At 46.5% G+C, this 24,932-nt stretch overlaps 1 pseudogene; it reads right to left on the bottom strand.

Annotated features, from left to right (window-relative positions):
- Nucleotides 1-1,161: 1,161 nt before the first annotated feature.
- Nucleotides 1,162-24,110, bottom strand: LOC144697838 (D(2) dopamine receptor A-like; annotated as a pseudogene).
- Between the last annotated feature and the right edge of the window lie 822 nt (nucleotides 24,111-24,932).

Below are 24,932 nucleotides of genomic sequence, written 5' to 3'. Positions count from 1 at the left end.
ACGGGAATCAGGATAATTGCGTATATTTCTCAGTATATTCACTGCTTCGAGGCATTATGTCTGTCAAAGAGTGGATTAAGGAGAAGAAAAGGCTTGTGTTGCCATTAAATTAGAGCACAGAAGATGACCATTTGGCCCATTGTGACTGTGCTGGCTCTCTGAAAGAACAGTCATGCAAGTTCTGGTACAATCACATTGCTTTTATATTCTGTGCCTCCATTTCTAAACTCAAGGAACCCATATGCTTTTATTAGCACCTTATCAACTCTGTTGAGTTGAACAGTAGCCTTGTGGTCATGTTACTGGACTAATAATCAGGAGACGTGAGCTCAAATCCCACCGTGGCCGGAAGGAATTTAAATTAGGTTCATTAAATAAATTTGGAATTAAAAGTGAGTAACAGTGATCATGATTCTTGTTGTAAAAACCCATCTGGTTCACTAATGCCCTTTAGGGAAGGAAATCTGCCATCCTTACCCGGTCTGGCCTGCATGTGATTCCAGAACCACAGCAATGTGGTTGACTCCTAGCTGCCCTCGGCAATGGCCCAGCAAGCCACTCAGTGGTATTCAAGAAGGCAAATCTGCATCGTCTTCTCAAGGGGAAATGAGGGAAGGGCAATAAATGCCAGCCATGAATGAACGGAAAATAAGGGACCTGCCACCTTTAGGTTTGGCCTAATGCCTCTCTGCTCATCTCCACATGACCCATACGTTACATTTCGTGGTGGCACAATGATCAAGGGTTGCATTAAATTCAGAGGATATTAGCTTGGGTGCCAGGAAGTGGGAACTTCAGTAAGGAACGCAACAACTAAACTCAGAGCAGGTGGCGATGGAAGGTGTTTAGGTGTAGAGAGACTGTATGTAAACTACATAAAATTGTGGTGTGAGCACTCATCCTTTTATTGTCGTGTTCAGAAGGTGCCAGTGTGTGGTACACTCATGTTCCTCCATCTTTGGCAGGAAGGGATCATTCTGGCTTCCTGTTATGGTGTGGTGAAGACAGCAGAGACAAGGTGTTTATAGTCTGGGATCCTTAAAAGCCTGTGTCTCTCGTGTGGAGACATCAGTTGCAAGTTTCATGGTCTGGTCCGCTTGGCTCTCAGTTGCCAGCGACTGTGCTTCAGTCCCTGTTCCAGGGTCAGTCCCTGTTCCAGAGTCAGCAATGCAAGGTCTTCATGAAGGCTTTGCGGAACACCATGTTGAATGTCGTGTAGATGATGGGGTTGATGACGTAACCCAGCCAGGCGCAGGCGCTGTAGAGCGCCGGTGGGATGTAGCACCTCTGGCAGTGGACGTTCAGGATGTGAGTGATGAAAAATAGCAGCCAGAAGATGATGAAGACGCCTGCTAATCCGATAGAGAGCGAGAGAGAGGAAAAGAGTCGTCAATGCATGTGTGGGCCATTTGTCATCGCAACGCAGTGACTCGCGAAAGGGTTCCTACCCCACTCAGCTCCTCAACCATATGGCAACAGGGCTCCATTAATTACTTGCAGTTACTACTTCTTTGATAAAATTCACATTACATTCCTGGCACACATCATCAGTATAGAATACAATCCGAGAACATAACAATTCCATACAACTTAGCCTATTGGTCCGGATCATTGTAACACTATAGGACTCAGACTAATCTACTGGGAGTATGATAACACCATACACAGCCAATTAGTCTAGATAATTACATTTCCGTGCAGCTTGGCCTATTGCTCTAGAACGTTGTGGTCTGGTGGAATGCAGCCTATTGTTCTAGATTACAGCAAAACCAATAGAACTTGGACTGATGATCTAAATCATTGTGCTACAATGCAACTTAACCTATGGTTCTAGATCATTGTGCCACAAGGCAACTTTGCCTATTTTCTAGATCATTTCAAGACTATTGAAGTTAGTCCACAGTTATAGAGCTTGTAATTTAGCCTACAGTCCAAGATCCATGGAATCTATCCTGTTCTTCTAAATCAATGAGACACAATGGAACCTCGTCTATTGTTCTAGATAGTTGTAATTACATAGAAATCGGTCTGTTGTTCTAGATCATTGTAAGAACCGGTAGACGTTTGCCTATTCTCGATCATTGTGGCACAACAGCACCTAACCAATTGTTCTAGACCACTGAGACTGTGGATCTTGGGCTATTGTTCTAGATCATTGTGACTCAGTGAAACATAACCTATTGTTCTAGTTTGTTCTCGACTCACCTCAGACAACCGCCAACATTTGTTGCTTTCTTCTCCTTCTGGTGGGACAGTTTTCTTTCCCTGCTGATTTGGCCACTGGCACCCTCCGCACCTCAAAAGCGGTCTGCTTGAAGAACCTTGCTTGGCCATCGCACTCGGGGTCCGCGGATACCTCGATGGAGGAAGGGGCCTTCCATTTACCAGCCATCAGGCAGGATCCGGAAGTGGCCCCGAGTTGGAAAGCCTGCGGAGTTCCTGTTGGCCTTGACCTCTCGGGAGGCCCCACAAAGCGGGCTCCCTCAGATTCTTCAGAGTAAGGGATTGCTTCTCGTACCAGTGTCTAGGATGCCAAAAAGAAGAGAAAATGGGTGTTACCAACAGCCAACAGCACAGACCAGAGCACACTCAAATCACAGGAGAGGACAAGGAAGGGAATGACAAAGGGCCCTTGTCTCCAAGTCACCATTTTGTACATGGGGTGTGGGCAGTTAACTTGTTCACAGATCATACTGCACAGGAGAAGGCCATTAAGCCCATCGAGCCTCTGCTGGCTCTTTGAAAGAGCTTTTTAATTAGTCCCACACTTCTGCCCGCTCTTTGCCCAACAGCCCAGCAAATCTTTCCCCTTCAACTAATTACCCAATTCCCCTTTTGAAAGTTCCTGCTGAATCTGCTTCCACCGCCCTTTCAGGCAGCACCTTCCAGATCACAGCAACTCACTGTGTAAAAAGGAAAAAAAAACTCCTCATCTATCCCCGTCTTTCTTTTACTGATTCTCTTCAATCTGTGTCCCTCTGGTTACTGACCCTCCTGATACAGGAAACAGTTTCTCCTTATTTACTCTATCCGAACCCCTCATGATTTCACCCACCTCGATTAAATCTCTCACTGAACCTTCTCTGCTCTCAGGAGAACAATCCCAATCTCTCCATGGAAGTGAAAGGAATTAGGGTTCTGTGCGATGGGAATGGATTGATCTATTGACATTCTGTGCAATAGGAGTGAAGGAGAAGGGGCTTGTTCCATTGGGATTGTGTACAATGGGAGTGAGTGGGAAGAGGTTTGGGTCCATTGAGATTCTGTGCAATGGCAGCGAATGGGAAGAGAGTTGATCAATGACCTTTGGAATGATTGGTGACCTTAGTGACAAGTGGAAATTTCGGCCACTCAAATTGAACTGGAAATTTGTCAATCAGCTCCGAGGATTCTGATGTCTCCAGATGAGGCCTCACCAATTTCTTTTTACTCACACTGGTGCTCCCGTTTGATTGGACCATTAAAGTGCAAAGTTTGACATCTTCCGGGTGTGTGCACTTATACTGAAATTAAATAAAACAAAAAATGGAATTATCGACCCTGGCAACAGTGTAGGCACGAACATGGATACAAATACTTCATATTGGCCATAAAGAAAATCCATTGTTTACAATTGGAATTGAGAGATTGTCCATTAAATAGGGCAAAAATCCTTTCAAAATTACTGACTTAAGTATTACATTTTTAAAAAAATTATTCGTTCATGGGATGTGGGCTTCGCCGGCTGGGCCAGCATTTGTTGCCCATCCCTAATTGCCCCTTGAGAAAGTGGGGGTGAGCTGCCTTCTTGAACTATTGCAGTCCACGTGGTGTAGGTACACCCACATTGCTGTTAGGGAGGGAGCTCCAGGATTTTGACCCAACGACAGTGAAGGAACAGCCAATGTATTTCCAAGTCAGGATAGGAGTGACTTGGTGAGGAACTTCCAGGTGGTGGTGTTCCCACTTATCTGCTACCCTTGTCCTTCTAGATGGTCATGGTCATGGGTTTGGGAGGTGCTATCTAAGGAGGCTTGGTGAGTTGCTGCAGTGCGTCTTGTAGATGGTACACTCTGCTGCCACTGTGCATCAGTGGTGGAGGGAGTGAATGTTTCAGGTGGAATATGATTATGTGATACGCACAGTAATATTGCACAAGGAAATTTCACCCTGAAAAGCATTTTTTTATATAATAAACCAAGATACTGTTCCTTCCAAACACTCCCAGGACAGGTACAGCACGGTGTTAAATACAGAGTAAAGCTCCCTCTACACTGTCCCCACCTAACACTCCCAGGACAGGTACAGCACGGAGTTAGATAAAGAGTAAAGCTGCTTCTACACTGTCCCCATCAAACACTCTCAGGGCAGGTACAACATGGGGTTAGATACAGAGTAAAGCTCCCTCTACACTGTCCCCATCAAACACTCCCAGGACAGGTACAACATGGGGTTAGATGTACATTTCCCTCTATGCCTGCCAATCTGCAGCCTCCTACAAATGACCAACATCCTATACTTGTGGTGACACCACTTCCTCAGTCATCCTGTATCCTCCCTTAAATGGCAGGTTGAAAGCAACTCTGCATCATGGCAGCGTGTCTGATACAAAATGGATCGAAGCCACTCTAACCCATGTCGAATTGAACCCGTGCAGCCTCTACACAAAGCGAACTTGGGCAGGATTTAATTGCGGCGTCTAGAGTTTAAAGCTCAGTCATTTACACCATGCTCACTACGCACATCCCTTCATTTTAATATTTGAGCTTGTTATTTACTCTTTCGACCTTTATGGGCGGTTGGGTTTCATGCTCCATGGCAACGCTGATCCTCTTAGCTGCCACGTGCTTCCTTCTCCGTCTCAGCATGGCATATATCGGGACACAAACTAACAGCGTCACGATGAAGGGAACGTAGAAGGAGACAATAGAAGAATATAAGATGAAAGAAGGGTTCATGATGGCACAGATGGCCTCGTCCCTTTTATCTGGAAGAGGACAGAGCACATTCCTGGTCTCCATAATTGCAAAAACTGTCATTGAGTCACTGGGGAAGATGTAACTAAAGGTTCACAAAGATGGCACTCGAATTACGAGCTTATTACTACCAGGCAAGACTGAACAGGCTGGGACTCTTTCCTCTAGAAAAGAGAAGGCTGAGGGGTGACCTGATAGAAGCCTTTAAAGCTATGAAAGAGTTTTGACAGGATGAACCTAGAGAAGTTGTTTCCACTTTTGGGGTGGGGGAGGGTAAGGCTGATGGGAGACCAGAACTAGACGGCCATCAATATAAGATAGTCACTAGTGTTGTATGTGCCTGCATGCCACTGTAATGTAAAGGTGCACGGCAGAGTAAGGGTTAGAGGGGGACTGGAGAATAGCACCACCCACGGTATGATGTATAAAGTCACATGGTAACAGGCTGAGAGAACAGTCCAGAGAGAACACTTTGGAACCAGCCTGCATGGAGGTAGCAGCGCCATGCATGACAGTAACCTGAGATCTGTAAATAGATAAAGAGTTCATGTTTAAATCTACAAGTCTCAAGGTCACATCGTTGAGACACCACCGCGCACCATAATACAACATGGTTGGCAGTGGTGGGATACCAGCACTATCAGCATAGTGCAACAACTAATAAATCCAATGGGGAATTCAGGAGAAACTTCTTCACCCAGAGGGTGGGGAGAATGTGGAACTCACTCCCACAGGAAGTGGTTGAGGTGAATATTATCGATGTATTTAATGGGGAAGCTGGATAAACACATGAGGGAGAAAGGAATAGAAGGAAATGGTGATGGGGGAGATAAAGAAGGGGTGGGAGTGGGCTCGTGTGGAGTATAAATTCTCCTCCTCCCCCCCTCTTTTTCTTTTCCCGATTCTCTTCAATCTGTGGTCCGCTGGTTACCGGCCCTCCTGCCACTGGAAACACTTTCTCCTTATTTACTCTGTCAAAACCTCTCATGATTTTACATGCCTCAATTAAATCTCCCCCTGAACCTTCTCTGCTCTAAGGAGAACAATCCCAGCTGATCCGGTCTCTCCATATAACTGAAGTCCCCAATCCTTGGGATTGCTGTGAGAATTCTCATGCCTCTCCCTTACCATAAAAGGAGACAATAGAGGAATAAAAGATGAAAGAAGGGTTCTTGATGGGCACAGCTTACCAGGGTTTTTTTTAGCCCGAAGAGCAGCGGGCATGAGATGGCGAAGGACAGCATTCAGACCATGGTTATCATCAACGACTCTCTGCTTGGGGTTGCAGCGGGTATTGTATAGCACTGGCATGGCAACCGCAGTGTATCTGCAAGGGATGGACAAGAAACAGGTTAGAGCTGTTGATGAACTGGACGGTCTTTAAAAAGTTCCAAAATAGGTGGTGAGTGAAGCAGGGAAGTAAGTTCAAAAGGCCAAATGGCCGACTCCTGTAGGCATGGCAACCAAGGGAGGTTGAGGATGAGGATCCATTGATCAAATCGGAAAAAGGTACACAGTATTCCCAAGATCTAGCAAACAACCAGACAAATAGGAGCAGGAGGAGGCCATTCAGCCTCTCGAGCCTGCCCCACCCATTCATTAAGATCATGGCTGATGTTCTACTTCAACTCCACTTTCCCACCCTCAGTGCCCAAAAATCTATCAATCTGAGTCTTGAGTATACCCAATGATGGAACATCCATTGCTCTCTGGAGTAGACAATTCCAAAGATTCACAACCCTCTGAGTGAAGAAATTTCTCCTCATCTCAGTCCAAAATGGCTGATCTCTTATCCTAAAACTGTGACCCCCACCATTGTTCCAGACTCCCCAGCCAGGGGAGGGGGTGGGGTTAACAGCCTCCCAGAATCGACTCTGTTAAACCCCCGAAGAATTTTGTATATTTCAATTAGATCACCTCTCATTCTTCTAAACTCCAGAGAATATGGGGCCATTCTACTCAATCTCCCCTCATAGGACATCCCTCTCATCCCAGGAATCAGTTTAGTTAGAGTTATGGATAGGGTTATGGAGTTAGGGTTATGAGTAGGGAGTTAAGGATGGGGTTAGTGTTAGGGGTAGTGAGTTAGGGGTGGGGTTTGAGGGGTTAGGGATGAGGTAGGGAGTTGGGGATGGGGTTATGGCTGGAGTTGGGAGTTAGGGATGGGGTTGGAGAGTTAGGGACGGGGTTAGGGAGTTAGGATTAGGGATAGGGAGTTAGGGATGGGGTTAGGGATTTAGGGTTGGGTTTGAAGTTAGGGGTAGGGTTAGGGATCCAGAACTGTGCACAATATTCGGGTGTAGTCTCACCAAAGATCTATATAATTATTTTAAGATTTCTTTACTTTTATATGCCAATCCATTTGCAATAAAAGCGAACATGCCATTTACCTTTCGAGTTCCTTGCTGTACCTACATGCTGACTTTCTGTGATTCGTGTACAAGGACACCCAGGTCACTCTGCACACCAATATTTCCCAGTTTCCCACCATTTCCAACCAGGATCACAAGCGGGACAGCCGCTCCCATGGGAGGGTCCCATTGTCTATCGAGCTGCAGGGAGGAGGGGGCGAACCTTGTCAATGCACATCTGGAGAACCTGGAGTCATGAAAGGGCCTCTCGCTGGCCGTTGGGTCTCGCTGGCCCCACTCCTCCCAAAACTAGGGAGCCCAGGGAAAGTAATGGAGGAAGGAGGGAGGGTGGTGGGTAAAGGCCTGAGGAGGGAGGTGGGGGCGGGGGGCGGTGAAGAGAGGGAGGAAGAGTCTAACTACACTTGTACAGCCCAGAGGGCACTCCACTGACAATGGCACACGTGTGTCATGTACCCCACTGGAGCCCTGATGTGTATGAATTCAGATGGACACATCACAAATTATGAATAAGGAGCACGAGTAGGCCACTCGGCCCCTTGAGCCTGTTCTGCCATTCAATAAGATCTTGGCTGACCTGATTGTAACCTCAACCCCAAATTCCTGCCTACCCCCGATAACCTTTCAACCCCTTGTTAACGAAGAACCTATCGAGATCTGCCTTAGAAATATTCAAAGACTCTGCATCTACATCCTTTTGAGGAAGAGAGTTCCAAAGACTCACGACCCTCTGAGAGAAAATAGTTCTCATCTCTGCCTTAAATGAGCGACCCCTTATTTTTAAACAGTGACCCCACGTTCTAGATTCTCCCACAAGAGGAAACATCCTCTCCACATCCACCCTGTCAAGACCTCTCGGGATCTTAAATGTTTCAATCAAGTCACCTCTTACTCATCTAAATTCCAGTGGATACGAGCCTAACCTGTCCAGCCTTTCCTCATAAGACAACCCACCCATTCCTGGTATTAGCCTGGTAAACATCCTCTGAACTGCTTCTAACGCATTGACACCTTTCCTTAAATAAGGCGACCAATACTGTACACAGTACTCCAGATACGGTCTCACCAGCGCCCCACAGAACTGAAGCATAACCTCCCTACAATCAACCCCCCTTGCAATAAACGATAACATTCTATTAGCCTTCCTAATTACTTGATGTACCTGCTATTAGCCTTTTGTGATTCATGCACTAGGACACCCAGATCCCTCTGCATCTCAGAGCTCTGCAATCTCTCACCATTTAGATAATATGACTCTTTTTTATTCTTCCTGTCACAGCCCCGCTACCCAGTGCCAAAAGGGCTGGAGAAGCAAGTTGCCCGCTACCATTTTAAGTCTGTTGCTGTGCAGTTTCCGCCAGGTGGAGAGAAATTATACCCCTTTTCCCTATCTTCTCAGGACTTCAGAGCACCGAAGGAGGCTATTCTTCATTTATTCTGCATTTCCTACACTGCCAAAATCCGAGAGGTTATAACTCTCAGGAAAGACTGAACAGGCTGGGCCCTTTTCTCCAGAAATGAGGAGGCTGAGGGGTGACCTGATTAAGACAATGAAAGGGGTTTTTCGATAGGGTAGAGAAAGTCTTGCTATTTGTGTGGGGTGAGACCAGAACTACGGGCTATCAATATACGATTGTCACTAAAAGGTGGGATGGTGGCATCGCATTAATGTCTGGACTACTAATCCAGAGGCCTCGGTTAATGATCTGAGGGACATGGGTTCAATTCCCACCACAGTGGTAGGTGGAATTTAAATTCAGTTAATAAATCTGGAATTGAAAGCTAGTCTCAGTAATGGTGACCATCAATTGTCATAAAAACCCTGTTTGTTTCAATGATGTACTTTCGGGAAGGAAAGTGTGATAGAGTTGATTTTCTAGGCAGCTTTGCTTGGTGGAAACGTTGAACTTTATTTACAAGACGGCAGCAGCAGTTACATGTATACATCTAACTCTATAACGAAAGAAGAATTCTCTCCTCGAGGGTCCCCGTGCTTCTAACGCATTGGTTTATACAGTTCATGTGATCTTACAACACAGGCATACTCTTAAAGCTGCAGTCCTACGTTTATCAGAACTATAATTACTGCAGCCCCCCCCCCCACCCTTAAACGTTTCTTTACCTTTTGTATTTAGGAGGAGATTTATCTCATTACATCACAATATTTACACAGGTCATCAAATTACAAGTTCAGTCTTTAAGATGGTTTCCCGATCCCTGTGGAACATCGCAGCTCCACGACTTCCGATTATTTTGCAGGAACCACATGCTCTGGAACCACATTAACATCAGGTACCTCATTAGGCACAGGCAGTTCAGTGTCTTCCACTCCAACAGAGACACCAGGCATGTCTGTCCTTGGTTGAGCAACTTCAACAGGAACCATAGGTTTAACAATGGTTACAGGTGGAATATCATATTGTTGGGAAATCTCTCTTCCTCAATGATCCACATGCTTATAGGTGGTCCGGCCCTCCATTTCCATGTGGTATGACAATGGTTCGGTCACAGAGTTTACTTTACCAGCTAGCCACTTCAGTCTTCCACCGACATTCCTTACACACACTGTTTCTCCAAGTAAATTGTTGCTCATGACTATACAAATCAGGAGTCGATTTTTGGTTCCCATGACTTTTTTCCACCTTCCCCTCCAAATTGGGATTGTTCTGTAGTAAAATAGGAAACGAGCAAGTTTAGTTTCCGATCATTCACCTGTTAACTTTTTCATTCCTGCCTTTTATTGTCTTTTCAGGATCTTCCTCCTTTTTGTCTTCTGCTTTCTACCACAGAGTTTATTTTTGGCCTTCATCTTGACTTCACTGTCGGCCAGACTTCTCTCAGGTGGTTTCTCAACTTGTCTTAGTTCAGTAATTGAGTTACCCATGACTTCATTATCTACTTGCATCTTGGAAAGCTCTACGACCTTTCCTTTCAAGGTCTCTTTAGCTTCATTCAGCTGATTCTTCAGCTCTTCCGTCTCCTTCATGTATCTGTTGGCTTCCTTCTGGAACCTTGAACATTGTTGCGTCTTCTGTGCCAACTGGTTCTTCAGTTTGTTCAGAGTGACGTTAAATTCTTCCTGCTTCCCTTCATAATTTTCCAGAGGTACAAACTTTGACCTGAGGGATCCTTGTGGTGTGTGAGGGTCTTTCAACAGGGTTTTTCTTTTCTTTGCGAAACTCACTCGCTTCAACTTGAACTCTGTAATTCAGCAGAGTCGCCTTGAGTTTCTTCTGCTGTTCTTCCATGTCGTTGTTTAAGACAGTCTTCATTTCTTCAGGTTGCTGAATAGCTACACATTCCATTTGCATCCAGATGCGGTCCTTGGACTCTCTAGGCTCTTTCTGAAGGACCTTACCTTGTTCCTTTTCCAACTCAGGAACTCTTCCTGCTTCCTTTTGAAATCTCATTGGCCAATCAAGGTTAGTTTATCTCAACCAATTTCGACGTAGAAGGCTTGGTCCTGTACCTTCTAATACCATCACTGGTAGTTGTGCTGTTTGGTGTCTATAATAAGCAGGTACTCTGGTGATACCTTATACCTGGATTTCGTCGACTGTGTACGTTTTCAACTTGGTAGACGTTTGTTCCAAATTTAATTGTTGAGCACCTTTATTTAAATATTTGAAATTGTGTTCTCCTACTACAGTGGTAGAAGCACCAGTGTCTACTTCCATTATTAAGAGTTTCCCATTCACCTGTAAAGTGACAGTGACTGGCTCTGTCTTCCCAACTCTCATGTTGAATAAGGATTAAATGTCAGAATTGGTTGTTTCTGGCTCTTCCACACTACATACTTCATTGGGCTTTGTTTGTTGCCCGGAAGCCTGTTTTAATGTTGTGTTGCAATGTTTCAATATGTGTCCTTTTTTGTGACAAAAATAACACTCCACCTTTTAAATTGCCAATCGTTAGGAGTGTGATTGTTTCCACGTCGATAAAAATTAGTTTTCGAATTTGCTAATAAACTGGTTCCTCAATTTTCGGTTAGCGGGGGCTGTTTCCCGCTTCACGGCGGAGTCCTGGATTTTCGCGCCACTTTCAGTTGACCGTTCCCGCCCAACTAGGAAAATGGCGCCATTTTGTGCACCTTGAATCGCTTGTGAATCACTTACAGCGCTTTCCATCGCACGTACTATTTCTAATGCTTTCTTAACATCAAGATCCACTTCAGTCAGCAATCTTCGCTGAATAGCATCCTCTTGCACGCCAGAGACCAAAATAATCTCTGAGCATATCATTCAGGCTTTCACCAAAATCGCAATATTCCATGAGTTGTTTTAATTTCGCCACAGAGGTAGCAATGGTCTCTCTTGGGGCTGTATTCAGTGAATTGAACGTGAACCTCTTCATTGTGACTGAGGGTTTGGGTTGAAAATATTCCTTATTGTTACTAATTTACTGAGGGTCTTCAAGTCAGGGGCACTGGGGGCCGTTAAGCTTCGAATTAAACTGTAGGTTTTGCCCCCATAAATACTCAGGAGAATCGCTCTCCTCTTTTCCTCCCCTGTGGTTAAAGGTACAGTCCTATGTTTATCAGAACTATAATTACTACAGAAAACCCTTTTATAAACCCACAGAGATGTGGTTGACTCTAACCCTAACACTGACGGGTCATTCAGTTGAAGGGTGATATTGACCTTGCCAGCGGATGCCCACATTCCTAAAAATAAATCCAATGGTGAATTCAGGAGATACTTCTTTACCCAAAGATTGGGGAGAATGTGGAACTTGCATCCAGGGAATGGTTGAGGTGAATAGCATCAATGAATTTAAGGGGGAAGCAAGATAAACACACGAGGGAGAAAGAAATAGAAGGATATGGTGAACGGGGTGAGGTGAAGAGGGGGTGGGAGGGGGCTCGTGTGGAGGAGAAACACCGGCACAGAGCAGATGGGCCGAATGGCCTGTATCCGCACTGGCGAACGCCACTGAAAGCCCTCCGGTTACCTGTCGATGCTGATGGCACACAGGCTGAGGATGCTGGCTGTGCACAGCATCACGTCCAGTGTCACAAAGATGTCACAGTGAACCCAGCTGAAACGCCACTCACCAACCACCTTTAACCAGAGCAAAGTACAAACAGCATCAGCAACAATTCACAGCCAGGGTAGCATCCCTTCAAGCAAACCCTTCCACAAGATCACAGAACATCTCCAGCCATCCGGACGTCTGTTCACTGACTGGAGCTCTATATCCAGCCTTAAATCCAGATAAAAGATCTGTATTCCTACAGTGCCTTGCCCTTTGGTTCTGACCTGAAACGTTAACTCTTTTCCTCTCCGCAGATGCTGTCAGACCTGCTGACTTTTTCCAGGTATTTTTATTTTTGTTTTGGATTTCCAGCATCCGCAGTTTTTTGCTTTTACATTAATTCTGTTTCTCTCTCCACAGATGCTGGGTGTTTCCAGCATTTTCTGTTCTTATTTCGGATTTCCAGCGCCCTCAGTATTTTGTTCTTCTGCTGCCTTTGGGTACAAGACACCTAAGAGCAGTGCTTCTAAAATACTTTAGACCACTTTTGCAGGCGGTGTGGGAGGGGCGGGGAGGGGGAGGGGGGTGGCTGCAGGGAACAGAGCCCAAGGGCCACCAACCGATCCTACCCCACCCACATTCAATTGTCTTCCCCAAATAAGCTCATCAGAATTAACGGGAAGAATGGCTCCAAGGAATATGTTTATGGAAACTTAAGCTCATCCAAACTCAATTTTAGAATTCTCATCCCTGTTTTCAAATCTTTCCTTGTGCCCCATCCCTATCTCTGTAACCTCCTCCAGTCCCTACAACCCTCTCTATCTCTGTAACGTCCTCTAGTCCCTACAACCATCCCCATCTCTGTAACCCCTCTCCAGTCCCCATAACCCTCCCTATCTCGGTAACCTCCTCCAGTCCCTACAATCATCCCCATCTCTGTAACCTCCTCCAGTCCCTACAACCCTCCCTATCTCTGTAACCTCCTCCAGTCCCTACAATCATCCCCATCTCTGTAACTCACTCCAGTCCCTACAACCCTCCCTATCTCTGGAACCTCCTCCAGCCCCTATCTCTCTCTTTCTTTATATCTCTCTCTCTCTCTTTCTTTCTATCTCTCTCTGGCTTTAAGACGTTCCTTAAAACCTCACTCTGTGACTGAGCTTTTGGTCACCGGTCCCTCATATCTCCTGATGTGGCTCGAGGTCAAATATTGTTTGATAATCACTCCTGTGAGGCACCTTGGAGACACTTCATTAAATTGAAGGTGCTGTAGAATCATAAGTTGTTGTTGAAATTATAAACTTTCTGCTGCTGTTTTGCTGTTGACAGATTTGCACTCACTGACATTTTCACTAAATAATACGTAAATTATTAACTCATGCCAGAGAAAAAGCCTAGACATTTTCATATTCTAAACATGAATATGCCAAGAGAACGTGTTGATTTTAATCATTTGAATATGTGCTCTAACATCATCTTAACAATCTTCTGTTGAGAAACTAACACTTATTCTGCACCTACATTAATCAAACTTGAAGAACATTAGCTTAACACTTGGGTCGTTTTATGCATTTGTCACTGATGTGGTGTCTTTGATGAACGGACCACAGGAGACTCAGGTACAGGTTACGATCGTTTATTCGAGCAATTGCAAGGAGGGCACCATCTCAATACAGCTTGAGACAGTACTCTGCTAAGCTACAAGTGTTCACCATATTTATACATTATTTGTCACATACAAGAACATCCTCCAGATTCCGATCTTGTCAACATATAGGTTTACATTAAACAGACAAGTCTCTGGTACAAAGGTACATGCATCATCTGACCCTACTTTCACCCAGGCAGAGACCTGCCTTCCTATCTAAGCTGGGATCATCTGTCCTTCCCCTATCTGTTGAAGAGCACACTTAATCTATGTTCTTGCCATCCTCTGACTCCAGTCTAACTCCCAGGACCTTGCTGGTGATTGCAAACTTGCTGGTGTACAAAGTTTGAGAGTGTAAAAGGTTCATTTGGTTTAACTGTTTAATTGTTGATTTACTGATTTGCGCTGGCCTGCCTATAGATTCTAATTTAAGTAATTCATTCCCTTATAATGAATTCTCCCTTACCATAAATTTTCATTTACTTTCTTCCCCCTAAAAGTCACTGAGGTCCATAGAGATATTACATCTCCATTGAAAAGAATATAAAAGGCGAAAATAGTAATTCGGGTAATTTCAAGATGAAGAATGTTCCAAGAGATTAAACGCTTGTGGACAATCTAGATAGTATGAAGTATAAATTAGTTTGACAAGCACTGCAGCAAAGAATATTACAGTAATTCTCATTTCCTATAAAACTAATTTTGCTCCAGATTTAATTGTGTGAGAATAGTGCGATTAGATATCCAGCGGAGACATTATACAAAATTAATTATCTAGCAGTTGGATGATAATGAATGAATATTTTATCATCTGAGCACTGAATAGTTTCATTGCACCGGCTGATCTTATGTTTGCTTTTTCTTTATTTGAAGTGGTAATGAAAGCGATTGAGAAATGGGATTCCAAGATTCGCTCTTTGGAGGATCACAACAATCAGAAGCGTGCCCGAAGGCTGCAATACTAACCCCCATCCATGACGATCGTTCAGCTGCCGAGGGTTGGCTGCGACAACGTGGGAATGGTTTTTGCTAAGGCTGATAAGCCTTCGGTGCAAGTGAGCGTCACCAGCAAGGGGCGAGGTGAGGAAGAGCGGCTTTTAATCACACAGCGAGTTGTTGTGATCTGGAAGGCGCTGCCTGAAAGGGCGGTGGAAGCAGATTCAATAGGAACTTTCAAAAGGGGGGAATCGGATAAATACTGGAAGGGGAGAAATTTTCAGGGCGACGGGGAAAAGAGCAGCGGGGGTGCGGGGGGAGAGTGGGGACTAATTGGATTGATCTCTCAAAAAGCTGCAGCAGACTCAATTTTCTTTTTATCTTTTCATGGGATGTGGGCGTCGCTGGCAAGGCCAGCATTTGTTGCCCATCCCTAATTGCCCCTGAACTGAGTGGCTTGCTCGGCCATTTCAGAGGTCAATTAAAAGTCAACCACATCGCTGTGTGCCTGGAGTGACATGTAGGCCAGACAGGGTAAGGACAGCAGTTTTCCTTCCTTTAGGGGCATTAGTGAACCAGTTGGGTTTTTACGACAATTGATGATAGTTTCATGGTCACCATGACTGAGACTGGTTTTCAAATCCTGATTTATTAATTGAATTTAAATTCTACCAGCTGCCTTGTAGGGATTTGAACCCATGTCCCCAGAGTGTTAGACTGGGCCTTCAGATTACTAGTCCAGTGACATTGCTATTACGCCACTGTCTCTCCATTTGATGGGCCAAATGGTTTCCTTCTGTGCTGGACCATTCCATGATGACCCAATCGAATGGTGAAACAGGCTCGATGGACTGAATGGCCTGCTCCTGGCCCTATTGTGTGCAGTTTTGGTCTCTTTTCCTAAGAAAGGGTATAGTTGCCATAGAGGAAGTGCAATGAAGGTTCACTAGGCTGATTCCTGGGGTGGCAGGATTGTCATATGAGGAGAGATTGGGCTGACTAGGCCTGCATTCACTGGAGTTTAGAAGAATGAGAGGGGATCTCATTGAAACGTATAAAATTCTGACAGGGCTGGACAGACTGGATGCAGGGATGACGTTTCCTCTGGCTGGTGGGGTGGTCTAGAACAAGGAGTCATAGTCTCAGGAAATGGGGTAGGCCATTTAGGGCTGAGATGAAGAGAAAATTCTTCACTCAGAGGGTGGTGAACCTGTGGAATTCTCCACCACAGAGGCTGTGGAGGCCAAGTCACTGAGTATATTTAAGAAGGAAATAGATGGATTTCTAGACTCCAAAGGCACCAAGGGGTATGGGGAGAGCACGGGAGTGTGGCGTTGAGATAGAGGATCAGCAATGATCATACTGAATGGTGGAACAGACTCGAAGGGCCGAATGACCTACTCCTGCTCCTATTTTCTATAGCCAGGATTTTATGGTCCCACCGCAGCGTGTCTCCCCCCAGCAGACGCGGCGAGCCATTTAAATCTCCATTTAGTTCAGCGGGACCGTAATAACCCGCCGGGCAGGAGGGGCCATAAAATCCTGGCCTACGTTTCTATACGGTCAAGTTCAGTCTTGTGTTGTTCACCAATCGCCTGGTATCTAAATGGATGACCAGAAGAGAGACCTTGTTCTGGCCGTGACTGATGCGCAAGTGACTGGCTCCAGGAAGGGAAGTGGGAAAAGGACTTAGAACCTCTTTGGCGGGGGGTGGGGTCGCTGAGGCGTGATGTCGGTAGCTGCGAGGCCCAACGCCCTTCGGGGCCCTCCCGCCTTTCGATAAGCGGGACCGAACTAACGGTTTAACCTCCAGATAGACAACCCAGGGCATCACCAGCGTGGCCACCAGTAGGTCTGCCACAGCCAGGCTGACGATGAGGTAGTTGGTGGTGGTCTGCAGTGCCCTCTCCCTGGACACTGCCATGCATATCAACACATTGCCAAACACCACCACGAAGATCAGGAGGCTGAGCAATGCCGCTTAGAAATTGTAGCGATGCCTCCATTGCTCACCGGCCGAGTTGCTCCAGGGCCCCAGCTCCCTCATCTGCGAGTCATTCAGGGCAGCCATGTTTGGAGCAGCCATTGGCAGCGACCTCCGAACTCCAGCCTCCTCAGTAACCTGCAGAGGAAAGAAGGCAAAGATTTAACCCCAACCAAGTGGGAAAATGGTGCAACAATACCGGCGATCCAGGCACCAAGGGTAAAAAGGAAGCAATTGCGGCAACAACAACTTATATTTATCTAGCGCCTTTAGCAAGGCAAAGCGTCCCAAGGTGCTTCATAGGAGCATTATTACATTTGACACCGAGCCACATAAGGAGATATTGCGGCCAATAATTCGGTCAGAGAGGTCAGTTTTTAAGGGGTATCTTAAAGGAGGAGAGAGAGAGAGAGTCAGAGAGGTTTAGCGAAGGAATTCCACAGCTTAGGGCACCTGGCAGCTAAAGGCACGGCAGCCAATGGTGGAGCAATGGGAATCGGAGGATGCTCAAGAGGGCAGGATTGAGGAACGCAGGGAGGATTAAATCAGATGATCTGGTCATTAACCGCCTTGAAGTTGGCGGGATCTTGCTGTGTTCAATTTGGCACCCGCCTTTGATACTTCCGTCATTTGTTCAAAAAGGCTTTGGGACATGGGCAGGTCCAAAATGCGAACAATAGTTCTCTAAAATGTTCACATAAACACCCCTTAAACGGTGCCTCTTAATCCAATCTAGTTGGCTTTGACCAACAGTAAAGATTATGGTCGGCGAAGGTGTCATCTCCGGATGTTCAACTGTAATTTAATCTGATTCCATTAAAGCTGCCTTATCAAAACATTTATTAAATCAATAAAACCTCTTGTATGTCAAGCATTGTGCACAGACCATTTATAAGCATTAATCAGTTCACATGAGGGATGTGTGTTCACGATACCTTGAGAAGATAATTATATGAAATCTATCAGCAGCCATGATATGAACTACACAATTGTGGTCCCCAAACTATTGCTAACTCATTCATTGTATGTCGACTGGTCTACACACAAAATTAAATTACTCAATAGATAATGATCTGCAGTGGTATGATTATACTCAGGGACAAAAACCCACCAGTCTGCTATGCCCCCTCCCCTCTCTCTCTCTAGATTCTTTCCCTACATAAATCCGCCTCGTCCTCTCTACTTACCTCTTTGAAGACTGCCCAATCCTCTCCTCTCTTCCTGCTAAGTGGACCTCCAATCCCAATGTAAACCACATGGGCCAATCTCACCGGATATCAACCAGCCAATCCTGTCCCTCAGGCCAACCCTCGGGTACCCTCCTCTCTCTTCTCAGGTTAAAAGCAGGTGAGAGAGGAAATGCGTGAGGAAGGAACGATGGAGAATGGAAGGGAAGGAAGGATGGAGGAATGGAAGGAATAAATTGGGGAAATTAGTTGTATGGGAGGAAGGAAGGAAGGGAGGGTGGGAGGAAAAAATATGAGGGAAGGAAATAATAAACCACTGGATTCCATCCGACCCTTTCTCCCTTGTATAACTCACTGGATTCCACCCTGACTCTCTCTCCTTTGTAAAAACAACTGGATTTCATCCTGACCCTTTCTCCTCTGGAAAAACCACTGGGTTCCACCCTGACCCTCTCTCCTCTGTAAAAAATCACTGGATCCCATCCTGACCTTCTCTCCTCTCTATAACCCACTGGATTCCACCCTGACCCTCTCTCCTCTCTAATAACACACTGGATTTCATCCTGACACTCTCTCGTCTGTATAAACAGGGAGAGGGAGAGAAGATCTTGGAGACCAGGGGAACGGGAGAGATGGAGAGAGACTGGGAGAAATGGGAGATTGGGAGAGAAAGAAACAGAGTTGGGATTCAAACCTTCAATTTTCTAAAGGCGGGTGTGGAAGAGACCGAAGGGAGAGAGCGGGTGGAAGGGGGGTGGGGTGAAGAGAGAGGTTGCGGTAGGGAGGAAGAACAGATTAGAGGAAAAGGAGGGAGAGAGAGAGCGCGAGAAAGGGAGATGATGAATGGGGATGGAAGAAAGGGAAAGGGAGAGAGACAGAGCGGGAGACGGGGGTAGTGGGAGAGGGAGAGAAGGAGAGGGGGACCAGGGGAAATGAGAGAGCGGGAGAGACGGAGAGGGAGACCGGGGGAGTGGGAGATTAGGAGAGAGAGAGACCTTGGGGAATGAGAGAGCAGGAGAGAAGGAGAGAGAGACTTTTTAAAAAATTCATTCATGGGATTTGGGCTTCGCTGGCTGGACCAGCATTTATTGCCCATCCCTAATTGCCCTTGAGAAGGTGGTGGTGAGCTGCCTTCTTGAACCGCTGCAGTCCACGTGGTGTAGGTACACCCAAAGTGCTGTTAGGGAGGGGGTTCCAGAAATTTGACCCAGTGACAGTGAAGGAACGGCCGATATATTTCCAAGTCAGGATGGTGAGTGACTTGGAGGGGAACTTCCAAGTGTTGGTGTTCCCATCTATCTGCTGCCCTTGTCCTTCTAGATGCTAGTGGTCGTGGGTTAGGAAGGTGCTGTCAAAGGAGTCTTGGTGAATTCCTGCTGTGTATCTTGTAGATGGTACACACTGCTGCTACTGTGCGTCAGTAGTGGAGGGAGTGAATGTTTGTGGATGTGGTGCCAATCAAGAGGGGATGCTTTGTCCTGGATGGTGTCCAGCTCCTTGAGTGTTGAGGGAGCTGCACTCATCCAGACAAGCGGGGATTATTCCATCACACTCCTGACTTGTGCCTTGTAGATGTTAGACATGCTTTGGGGAGTCAGGAGATGAGTAACTCGTCGCAGGATTCCTAGCCTTTGACCTGCTCTTGTAGCCACAGTATTTAAATGGCTCCTCCAGCTGTTGGTAAGGAGGACTTAGGGTCGACGGGGCTGAGATTGCTGTTGTCGGTTCCGGTGCCTATGTCAATGCCAGATGGCCCATCCTGTTTCGTTCCTTTTTCGAGACTTTGTAGCGGTTTTGATACAACTGAGTGCCAGCTCGGCCATTTCAGAGGGCATTTAGGAGTCAACCACATTGCTGTGGGTCTGGGGTCACATGTAGGCCATACCAGGTAAGGATGACCTTCCTAAAGGGGCATTAGTGAACCAGATGGGTTTTTACAACAATCGACAATGGTTTCATGGTTATCGTAAGACTTTTAATTCCAGATTTTTACTGAATTCAAATTCCACCATCTGAACCCACCACCGTTCGAACCCAGGCCCCCAGAGCATTACCCTGGGTCTCTGGACTACTAGCCCAGCGACAATACCACTACGGCATCGCCTCCCCTAACTGGGAAGTGGGAGAGCGGAAGAGAAGGAGAGAGAGAGACTGGAGAGAACGGGAGAGCAGGAGAGAAGGAGAGAGAAACCTGAGACAATGGCAGAGCAGGAGAGAAGGAGAGAGAGACCTGGGAGAATGGAAGGGTGGGAGAGAGACTGCGGGGAGTGGGAGAGGTGAAGAGAAGGAGAGAGAAACCGGAGAGAATGGGAGAGTGGTAGAGAGAGACCAGAGAGAACGGGAGAGCAGGAGAGAGAGATTGGAGAGAATGGGAGAGCAGGAGAGGAGAGAGAGACCATGGGGAGTGGGAGAGTGGGATAGAAGGAGAGACTGGGATGTGGGAGAGTGGGAGGGAAGGAGAGAGCGGGGAGAACGGGAGAGCGAGAGAGAGAAACCAGGGAAAATGGGAGAGCGGGAGAGAAGGAGACACCGGGGGTATGGGAGAGAAGGAGAGAGAGAACAGGGAGAGTGGGACAGCGGGAGAGAAGGAGAGGGAGACTGGTGGAGTGGGACAGTAGGAGGGAAGGAGAGGGAGACTAGGAGGGAAGGAGACAGAGACTAGGAGGAGTGGGAGAGAAGGCGACAGAGACTGGGGAGAGTGGGAGAGCGGGAGAGAAGGAGACAGAGACTGGGAGGAGTGGGAGAGCAGGCGAGGAGAGGAAGATCAGGGGGGGTGGGAGAGCAGGAAGGAAGGGGAGGGAGACCAGGGAGTGGGAGAGTGGGAGAGAACAAGAGAGAGAGACCGGTGAGAATGGGAGAGCGAGTGGGAAGGAGAGGGAAACCAGGAGGAGTGGGAGAGTGGGAGGGAAGGAGAGGGAGACCGGGGGAAGTGGGAGAGCGGGAGAGAAGGAGAGGGAGAGTGGGGAGAATTGGAGAGTCGGAGGGAAGGAGAGAGAGCCCGGGGAGAGTGGGAGAGCGGGAGAGGAGGAGAGGGAAAACGGAAGAGGGAGAGGAAGGCGGACATGACAGAGAACCAGAATAAAACAGTGACAAAAACAAGCAAATGTGCTAGTTAGTGACTGTGGAGGGTGCATAATCCAGTGTGTGGGCAGAAAGAAATGAATCATAAAATCTTACAACACAGGAAGAGGCCATTCAGCCCATTGTGCTTGTGATGGCTCTCTGAAAGATCTATCCAATTAGTCCCACTTCCCCCACGTTGCTCTTTCCCCCATAGCCCTGAAAACATTTCCCCTTCAAGTATTTATTCAATTCCCCTTTTGAAAGTTCCTGTTGAATCTGCTTCCACCACCCTTTCAGGCAGCGCCTCCCAGATCACAGCAGATTACTCGCTGTGTAAAAAAAAAATCCCCCTCATCTCCCCCTCTGGTTCTTTTCCCGATTCTCTTCAATCTGTGTCCCTCTATTCACCGACCCTCCTGCCACTGGAAACAGTTACTCCTTGTGTACTCCAGCGAAAACCCTGATGGTCGTAGGGAAGGTGTCACGATATCAATGCCCAATCATTTACAGCTCAAATAGCTGACTGTGAAGGTGCCAGGCTTTACCAGGTGTGGCAGGAGGGCACCAGCAGCCTTTTCCTGGCTCCGTACTGATTTCCCTGGAGCTGTGCCGAACCCATAAGACCATCAGACCACAAGACATAGGAGCAGAAATTAGGCCATTCGGCCCATCGAATCTGCTCCGCCATTCAATCATGGCTGATAAGTTTCTCAACCCCATTCTCCCGCCTTCGCCCCGTAACCTTTGATCCCCTTACCAATCAAGAACCTCTCTATCTCGGTCTTAAATACACTCAATGACCTGGCCTCCACAGCCTTCTGTGGCAATGAATTCCATAGATTCACCAATCTCTGGCTAAAGAAGTTTCTCCTCATCTCTGTTCTAAAAGGTCTTCCCTTTACTCTGAGGCTGTGCCCTCGGGTCCTAGTCTCTCTTACTTATGGAAACATCTTCCCCACGTTCACTCTATCCAGGCCTTTCAGTATTCTGTAAGTTTCAATTAAATCCCCCCTCATCCTTCTAAACTCCATTGAGTATAAACCCAGAGTCCTCAAACGTTCCTCATATGTTAAGCTTTTCATTCCTTGGATCGTTCTCGTGAACATCCTCTGGACCCTCTCCAGGGCCAGAACATCCTACCTGAGGTTCGGGGCCCGAAATTGCTCACAATATTCTAAATGTGGTCTGACCAGAGCCTTATAAAGCCTCAGCAGCACATCCCTGCTTTTATATTCTAGTCCTCTCGAAATAAATGCCAACATTGCATTTGCCTTCCTAACTACCTGCAAGTTAACCTTAAGAGAATCTTGGACTAGGACTCCCAAGTCCCTTTGCACTCCAGATTGCTGAATTCGCTCCCCATTTAGAAAATAGTCTATGCCTCTATTCTTCCTACCAAAGTGCATGACCTCACATTTCCCCACGTTGTATTCCATCTGCCACTTATTCGCCCATTCTCCTAACCTGTCCAAATCCTTCTGCAGCCTCCCAGCCTCCTCAATACTACCTGTGCCTCCACCTATCTTTGTATCATCTGCAAACTTAGCCAGAATGCCCTCAGTTCCTTCATCTCGATCATTAATGTATAAAGTGAAAAGTTGTGGTCCAAATACTGACCCCTGCAGAACTCCACTAATCACCAGCCGCCATTCTGAGAAGGACCCCCTTATCCCCACTCTCTGCCTCCTGCCAGACAGCCAATCTTCTATCCATGCTAGTACCTTGCCTCTAACACCATGGGCTCTTATCTTACTGAGCAGCCTCCTGTGCGGCACCTTGTCAAAGGCCTTCTGGAAGTCCAAGAAGATAACATCAATTGGCTCTCCTTTGTTTAACCTACTCGTTACCTCCTTAAAGAATTCTAACAGATTTGTCAGGCATGACCTCCCCTTGATGGAACCATGCTGACTTTGCCCTATTTTACCATGCACTTCCAAGTATTCTGAAATCTCATCCTTAATAATGGACTCTAAAATCTTACCAGCGACCGAGGTTGTTGAACCCTCTGCCTGAGAAACAAACTTCCTGTGCTCCGGAGCTGTCCCCCATTCCCCGCGAGGGAGGCAGTGCGGCACCTTCGAGAGGGAGTGGGTTACCACAGGGCGGTACAAATATGTGTTGACAGGACTGAACCCAACCTGTTTGGATATAGAAAGAAAACTTGGCAGAAATGTTGCTCCCATTCACCAAATTTGTGCAGCACTGAAGGAGACCATCGAGCCTATTGAGTCCGTGCCAGCACTTCTGACGAGCGATCGGGTTAGTCTCACTACCACCACCCCCACCCTAACTCTTTCCCTTAAATGCTATTCACCTCGACCACTCCCAATGGGAGCGAGTTCCACATTCTCCCCAATCTCTGGGTAAATTCTCCTGAATTCTCCATTGGATTTATTAATGACTATCTGATATTGATAACACTAACCACCCCTACCCCCACCGCCCAGTTTTGGTCTCCTCCACATCTTCTCTACGTCTACCCGCTCGAAACCCTTTCAACATTTTAAGGACCTCGATCAGGTCAACCTCTCAGCCTTCTCTTTTCTGGAGAAAAGAGCCCCAGCCTGTTCAGTCTTTCCTGACGGTTATAACCTCTCAGATCTGGAATCGTCCTTGTAAATCTTTTTTTGTTTTGCATCTTCTCCGGTGCCTCTATATCCTTTTTTATAATACGGAGGCCAGAACCGTGCACAGTGCTCCCATCGCTCGAGATAGGGTAGAACAAAACTTCTGTTTTTCAACGTTCACACTCTAGAAATGAAACCAATTGCTTTTGCTCTTTTAAATGTCTCTATCATCCTTCATCACCAACTTTTCGCCACTGGCGTTCCATTCCTGTTTGCTCCCCTTGATAATTTGGTGTTGAAAATTTGGTAGCACACTCACTTCTGCTCCGTACAGAGACTCCTTGCGAGTCTCCTTCCGCTCTTCCTTCCCTGCAGCAACCACATAGCGGAGAGTCTCACTCCGGCAGAGAGAGATGTTCTTGATCATTCAGGGCTGCACTGGTGCTGCCTGTACCGAACTATCAGCACAGCCTGTCTCTCCCTTACATACACATACACACACACACCATCAGAAACCTGCTCTCCTCAACATCATCCCTCTCCCTGACAGCTTGATGTTCTCTCACAATAAGCCAGACACCCAATCGGATTACAACTCAACATGCCAGAAATTAATTCCCCCAACTATATTCATTCTGACAGTTGGAGTTTGTTTCTGCTGATGTTAATAATTGAACTGAAGTTTAGTATTCTGGTTATATAGCAAATAAATCAGCATTGTTTTAAACATATTGTCGTAGATTTTTGTCTTTCCCACCTGAGTGTTTAACATCACCTGGCTGGAGCTCAGAAAGGACAATCTGGGGGAGGATCATATGGCAGGAACAGAACTTCAGCCTGGACACAGTCCAGGAGCATGGTGACCATCCACATCTTGTCCCTGTTGGATAAAATCAAACACAGCGTTTATTCTCCATCTGGTTATCTGACATTTTCATTATATACAGTTCACACGGATCTTCATGATAACACAAATATTGCATTTCCATCCTTCATTTCCATTTCGCTAATATAAGATTTGTTTCCCACAAGTCTATCTAGAACATCATATGGACCTTCCCAATTAGCAACCCGACCCGACCCCTTTTCACAAGGTTTTTAACATGACTTCATCTCCCATTGAACAGTTAATGTAACGGGTAGGGTTGTACTCCCAGGAGGTGTTGAGATGGGCAGCACCATCTTCTCCACTGCCTGTAGTCCCACTGAGGGAGGATGCTGAGGTTTGTTGGAGGTTCTGGAGAAACAG

This window comes from Cetorhinus maximus, chromosome 23, assembly GCF_964194155.1.
Source record: "Cetorhinus maximus chromosome 23, sCetMax3.hap1.1, whole genome shotgun sequence".
NCBI lineage: Eukaryota > Metazoa > Chordata > Chondrichthyes > Lamniformes > Cetorhinidae > Cetorhinus > Cetorhinus maximus.
Note: the sequence above shows the minus strand (reverse complement) of the source record. Positions and strands in the feature narration are given on the sequence as shown.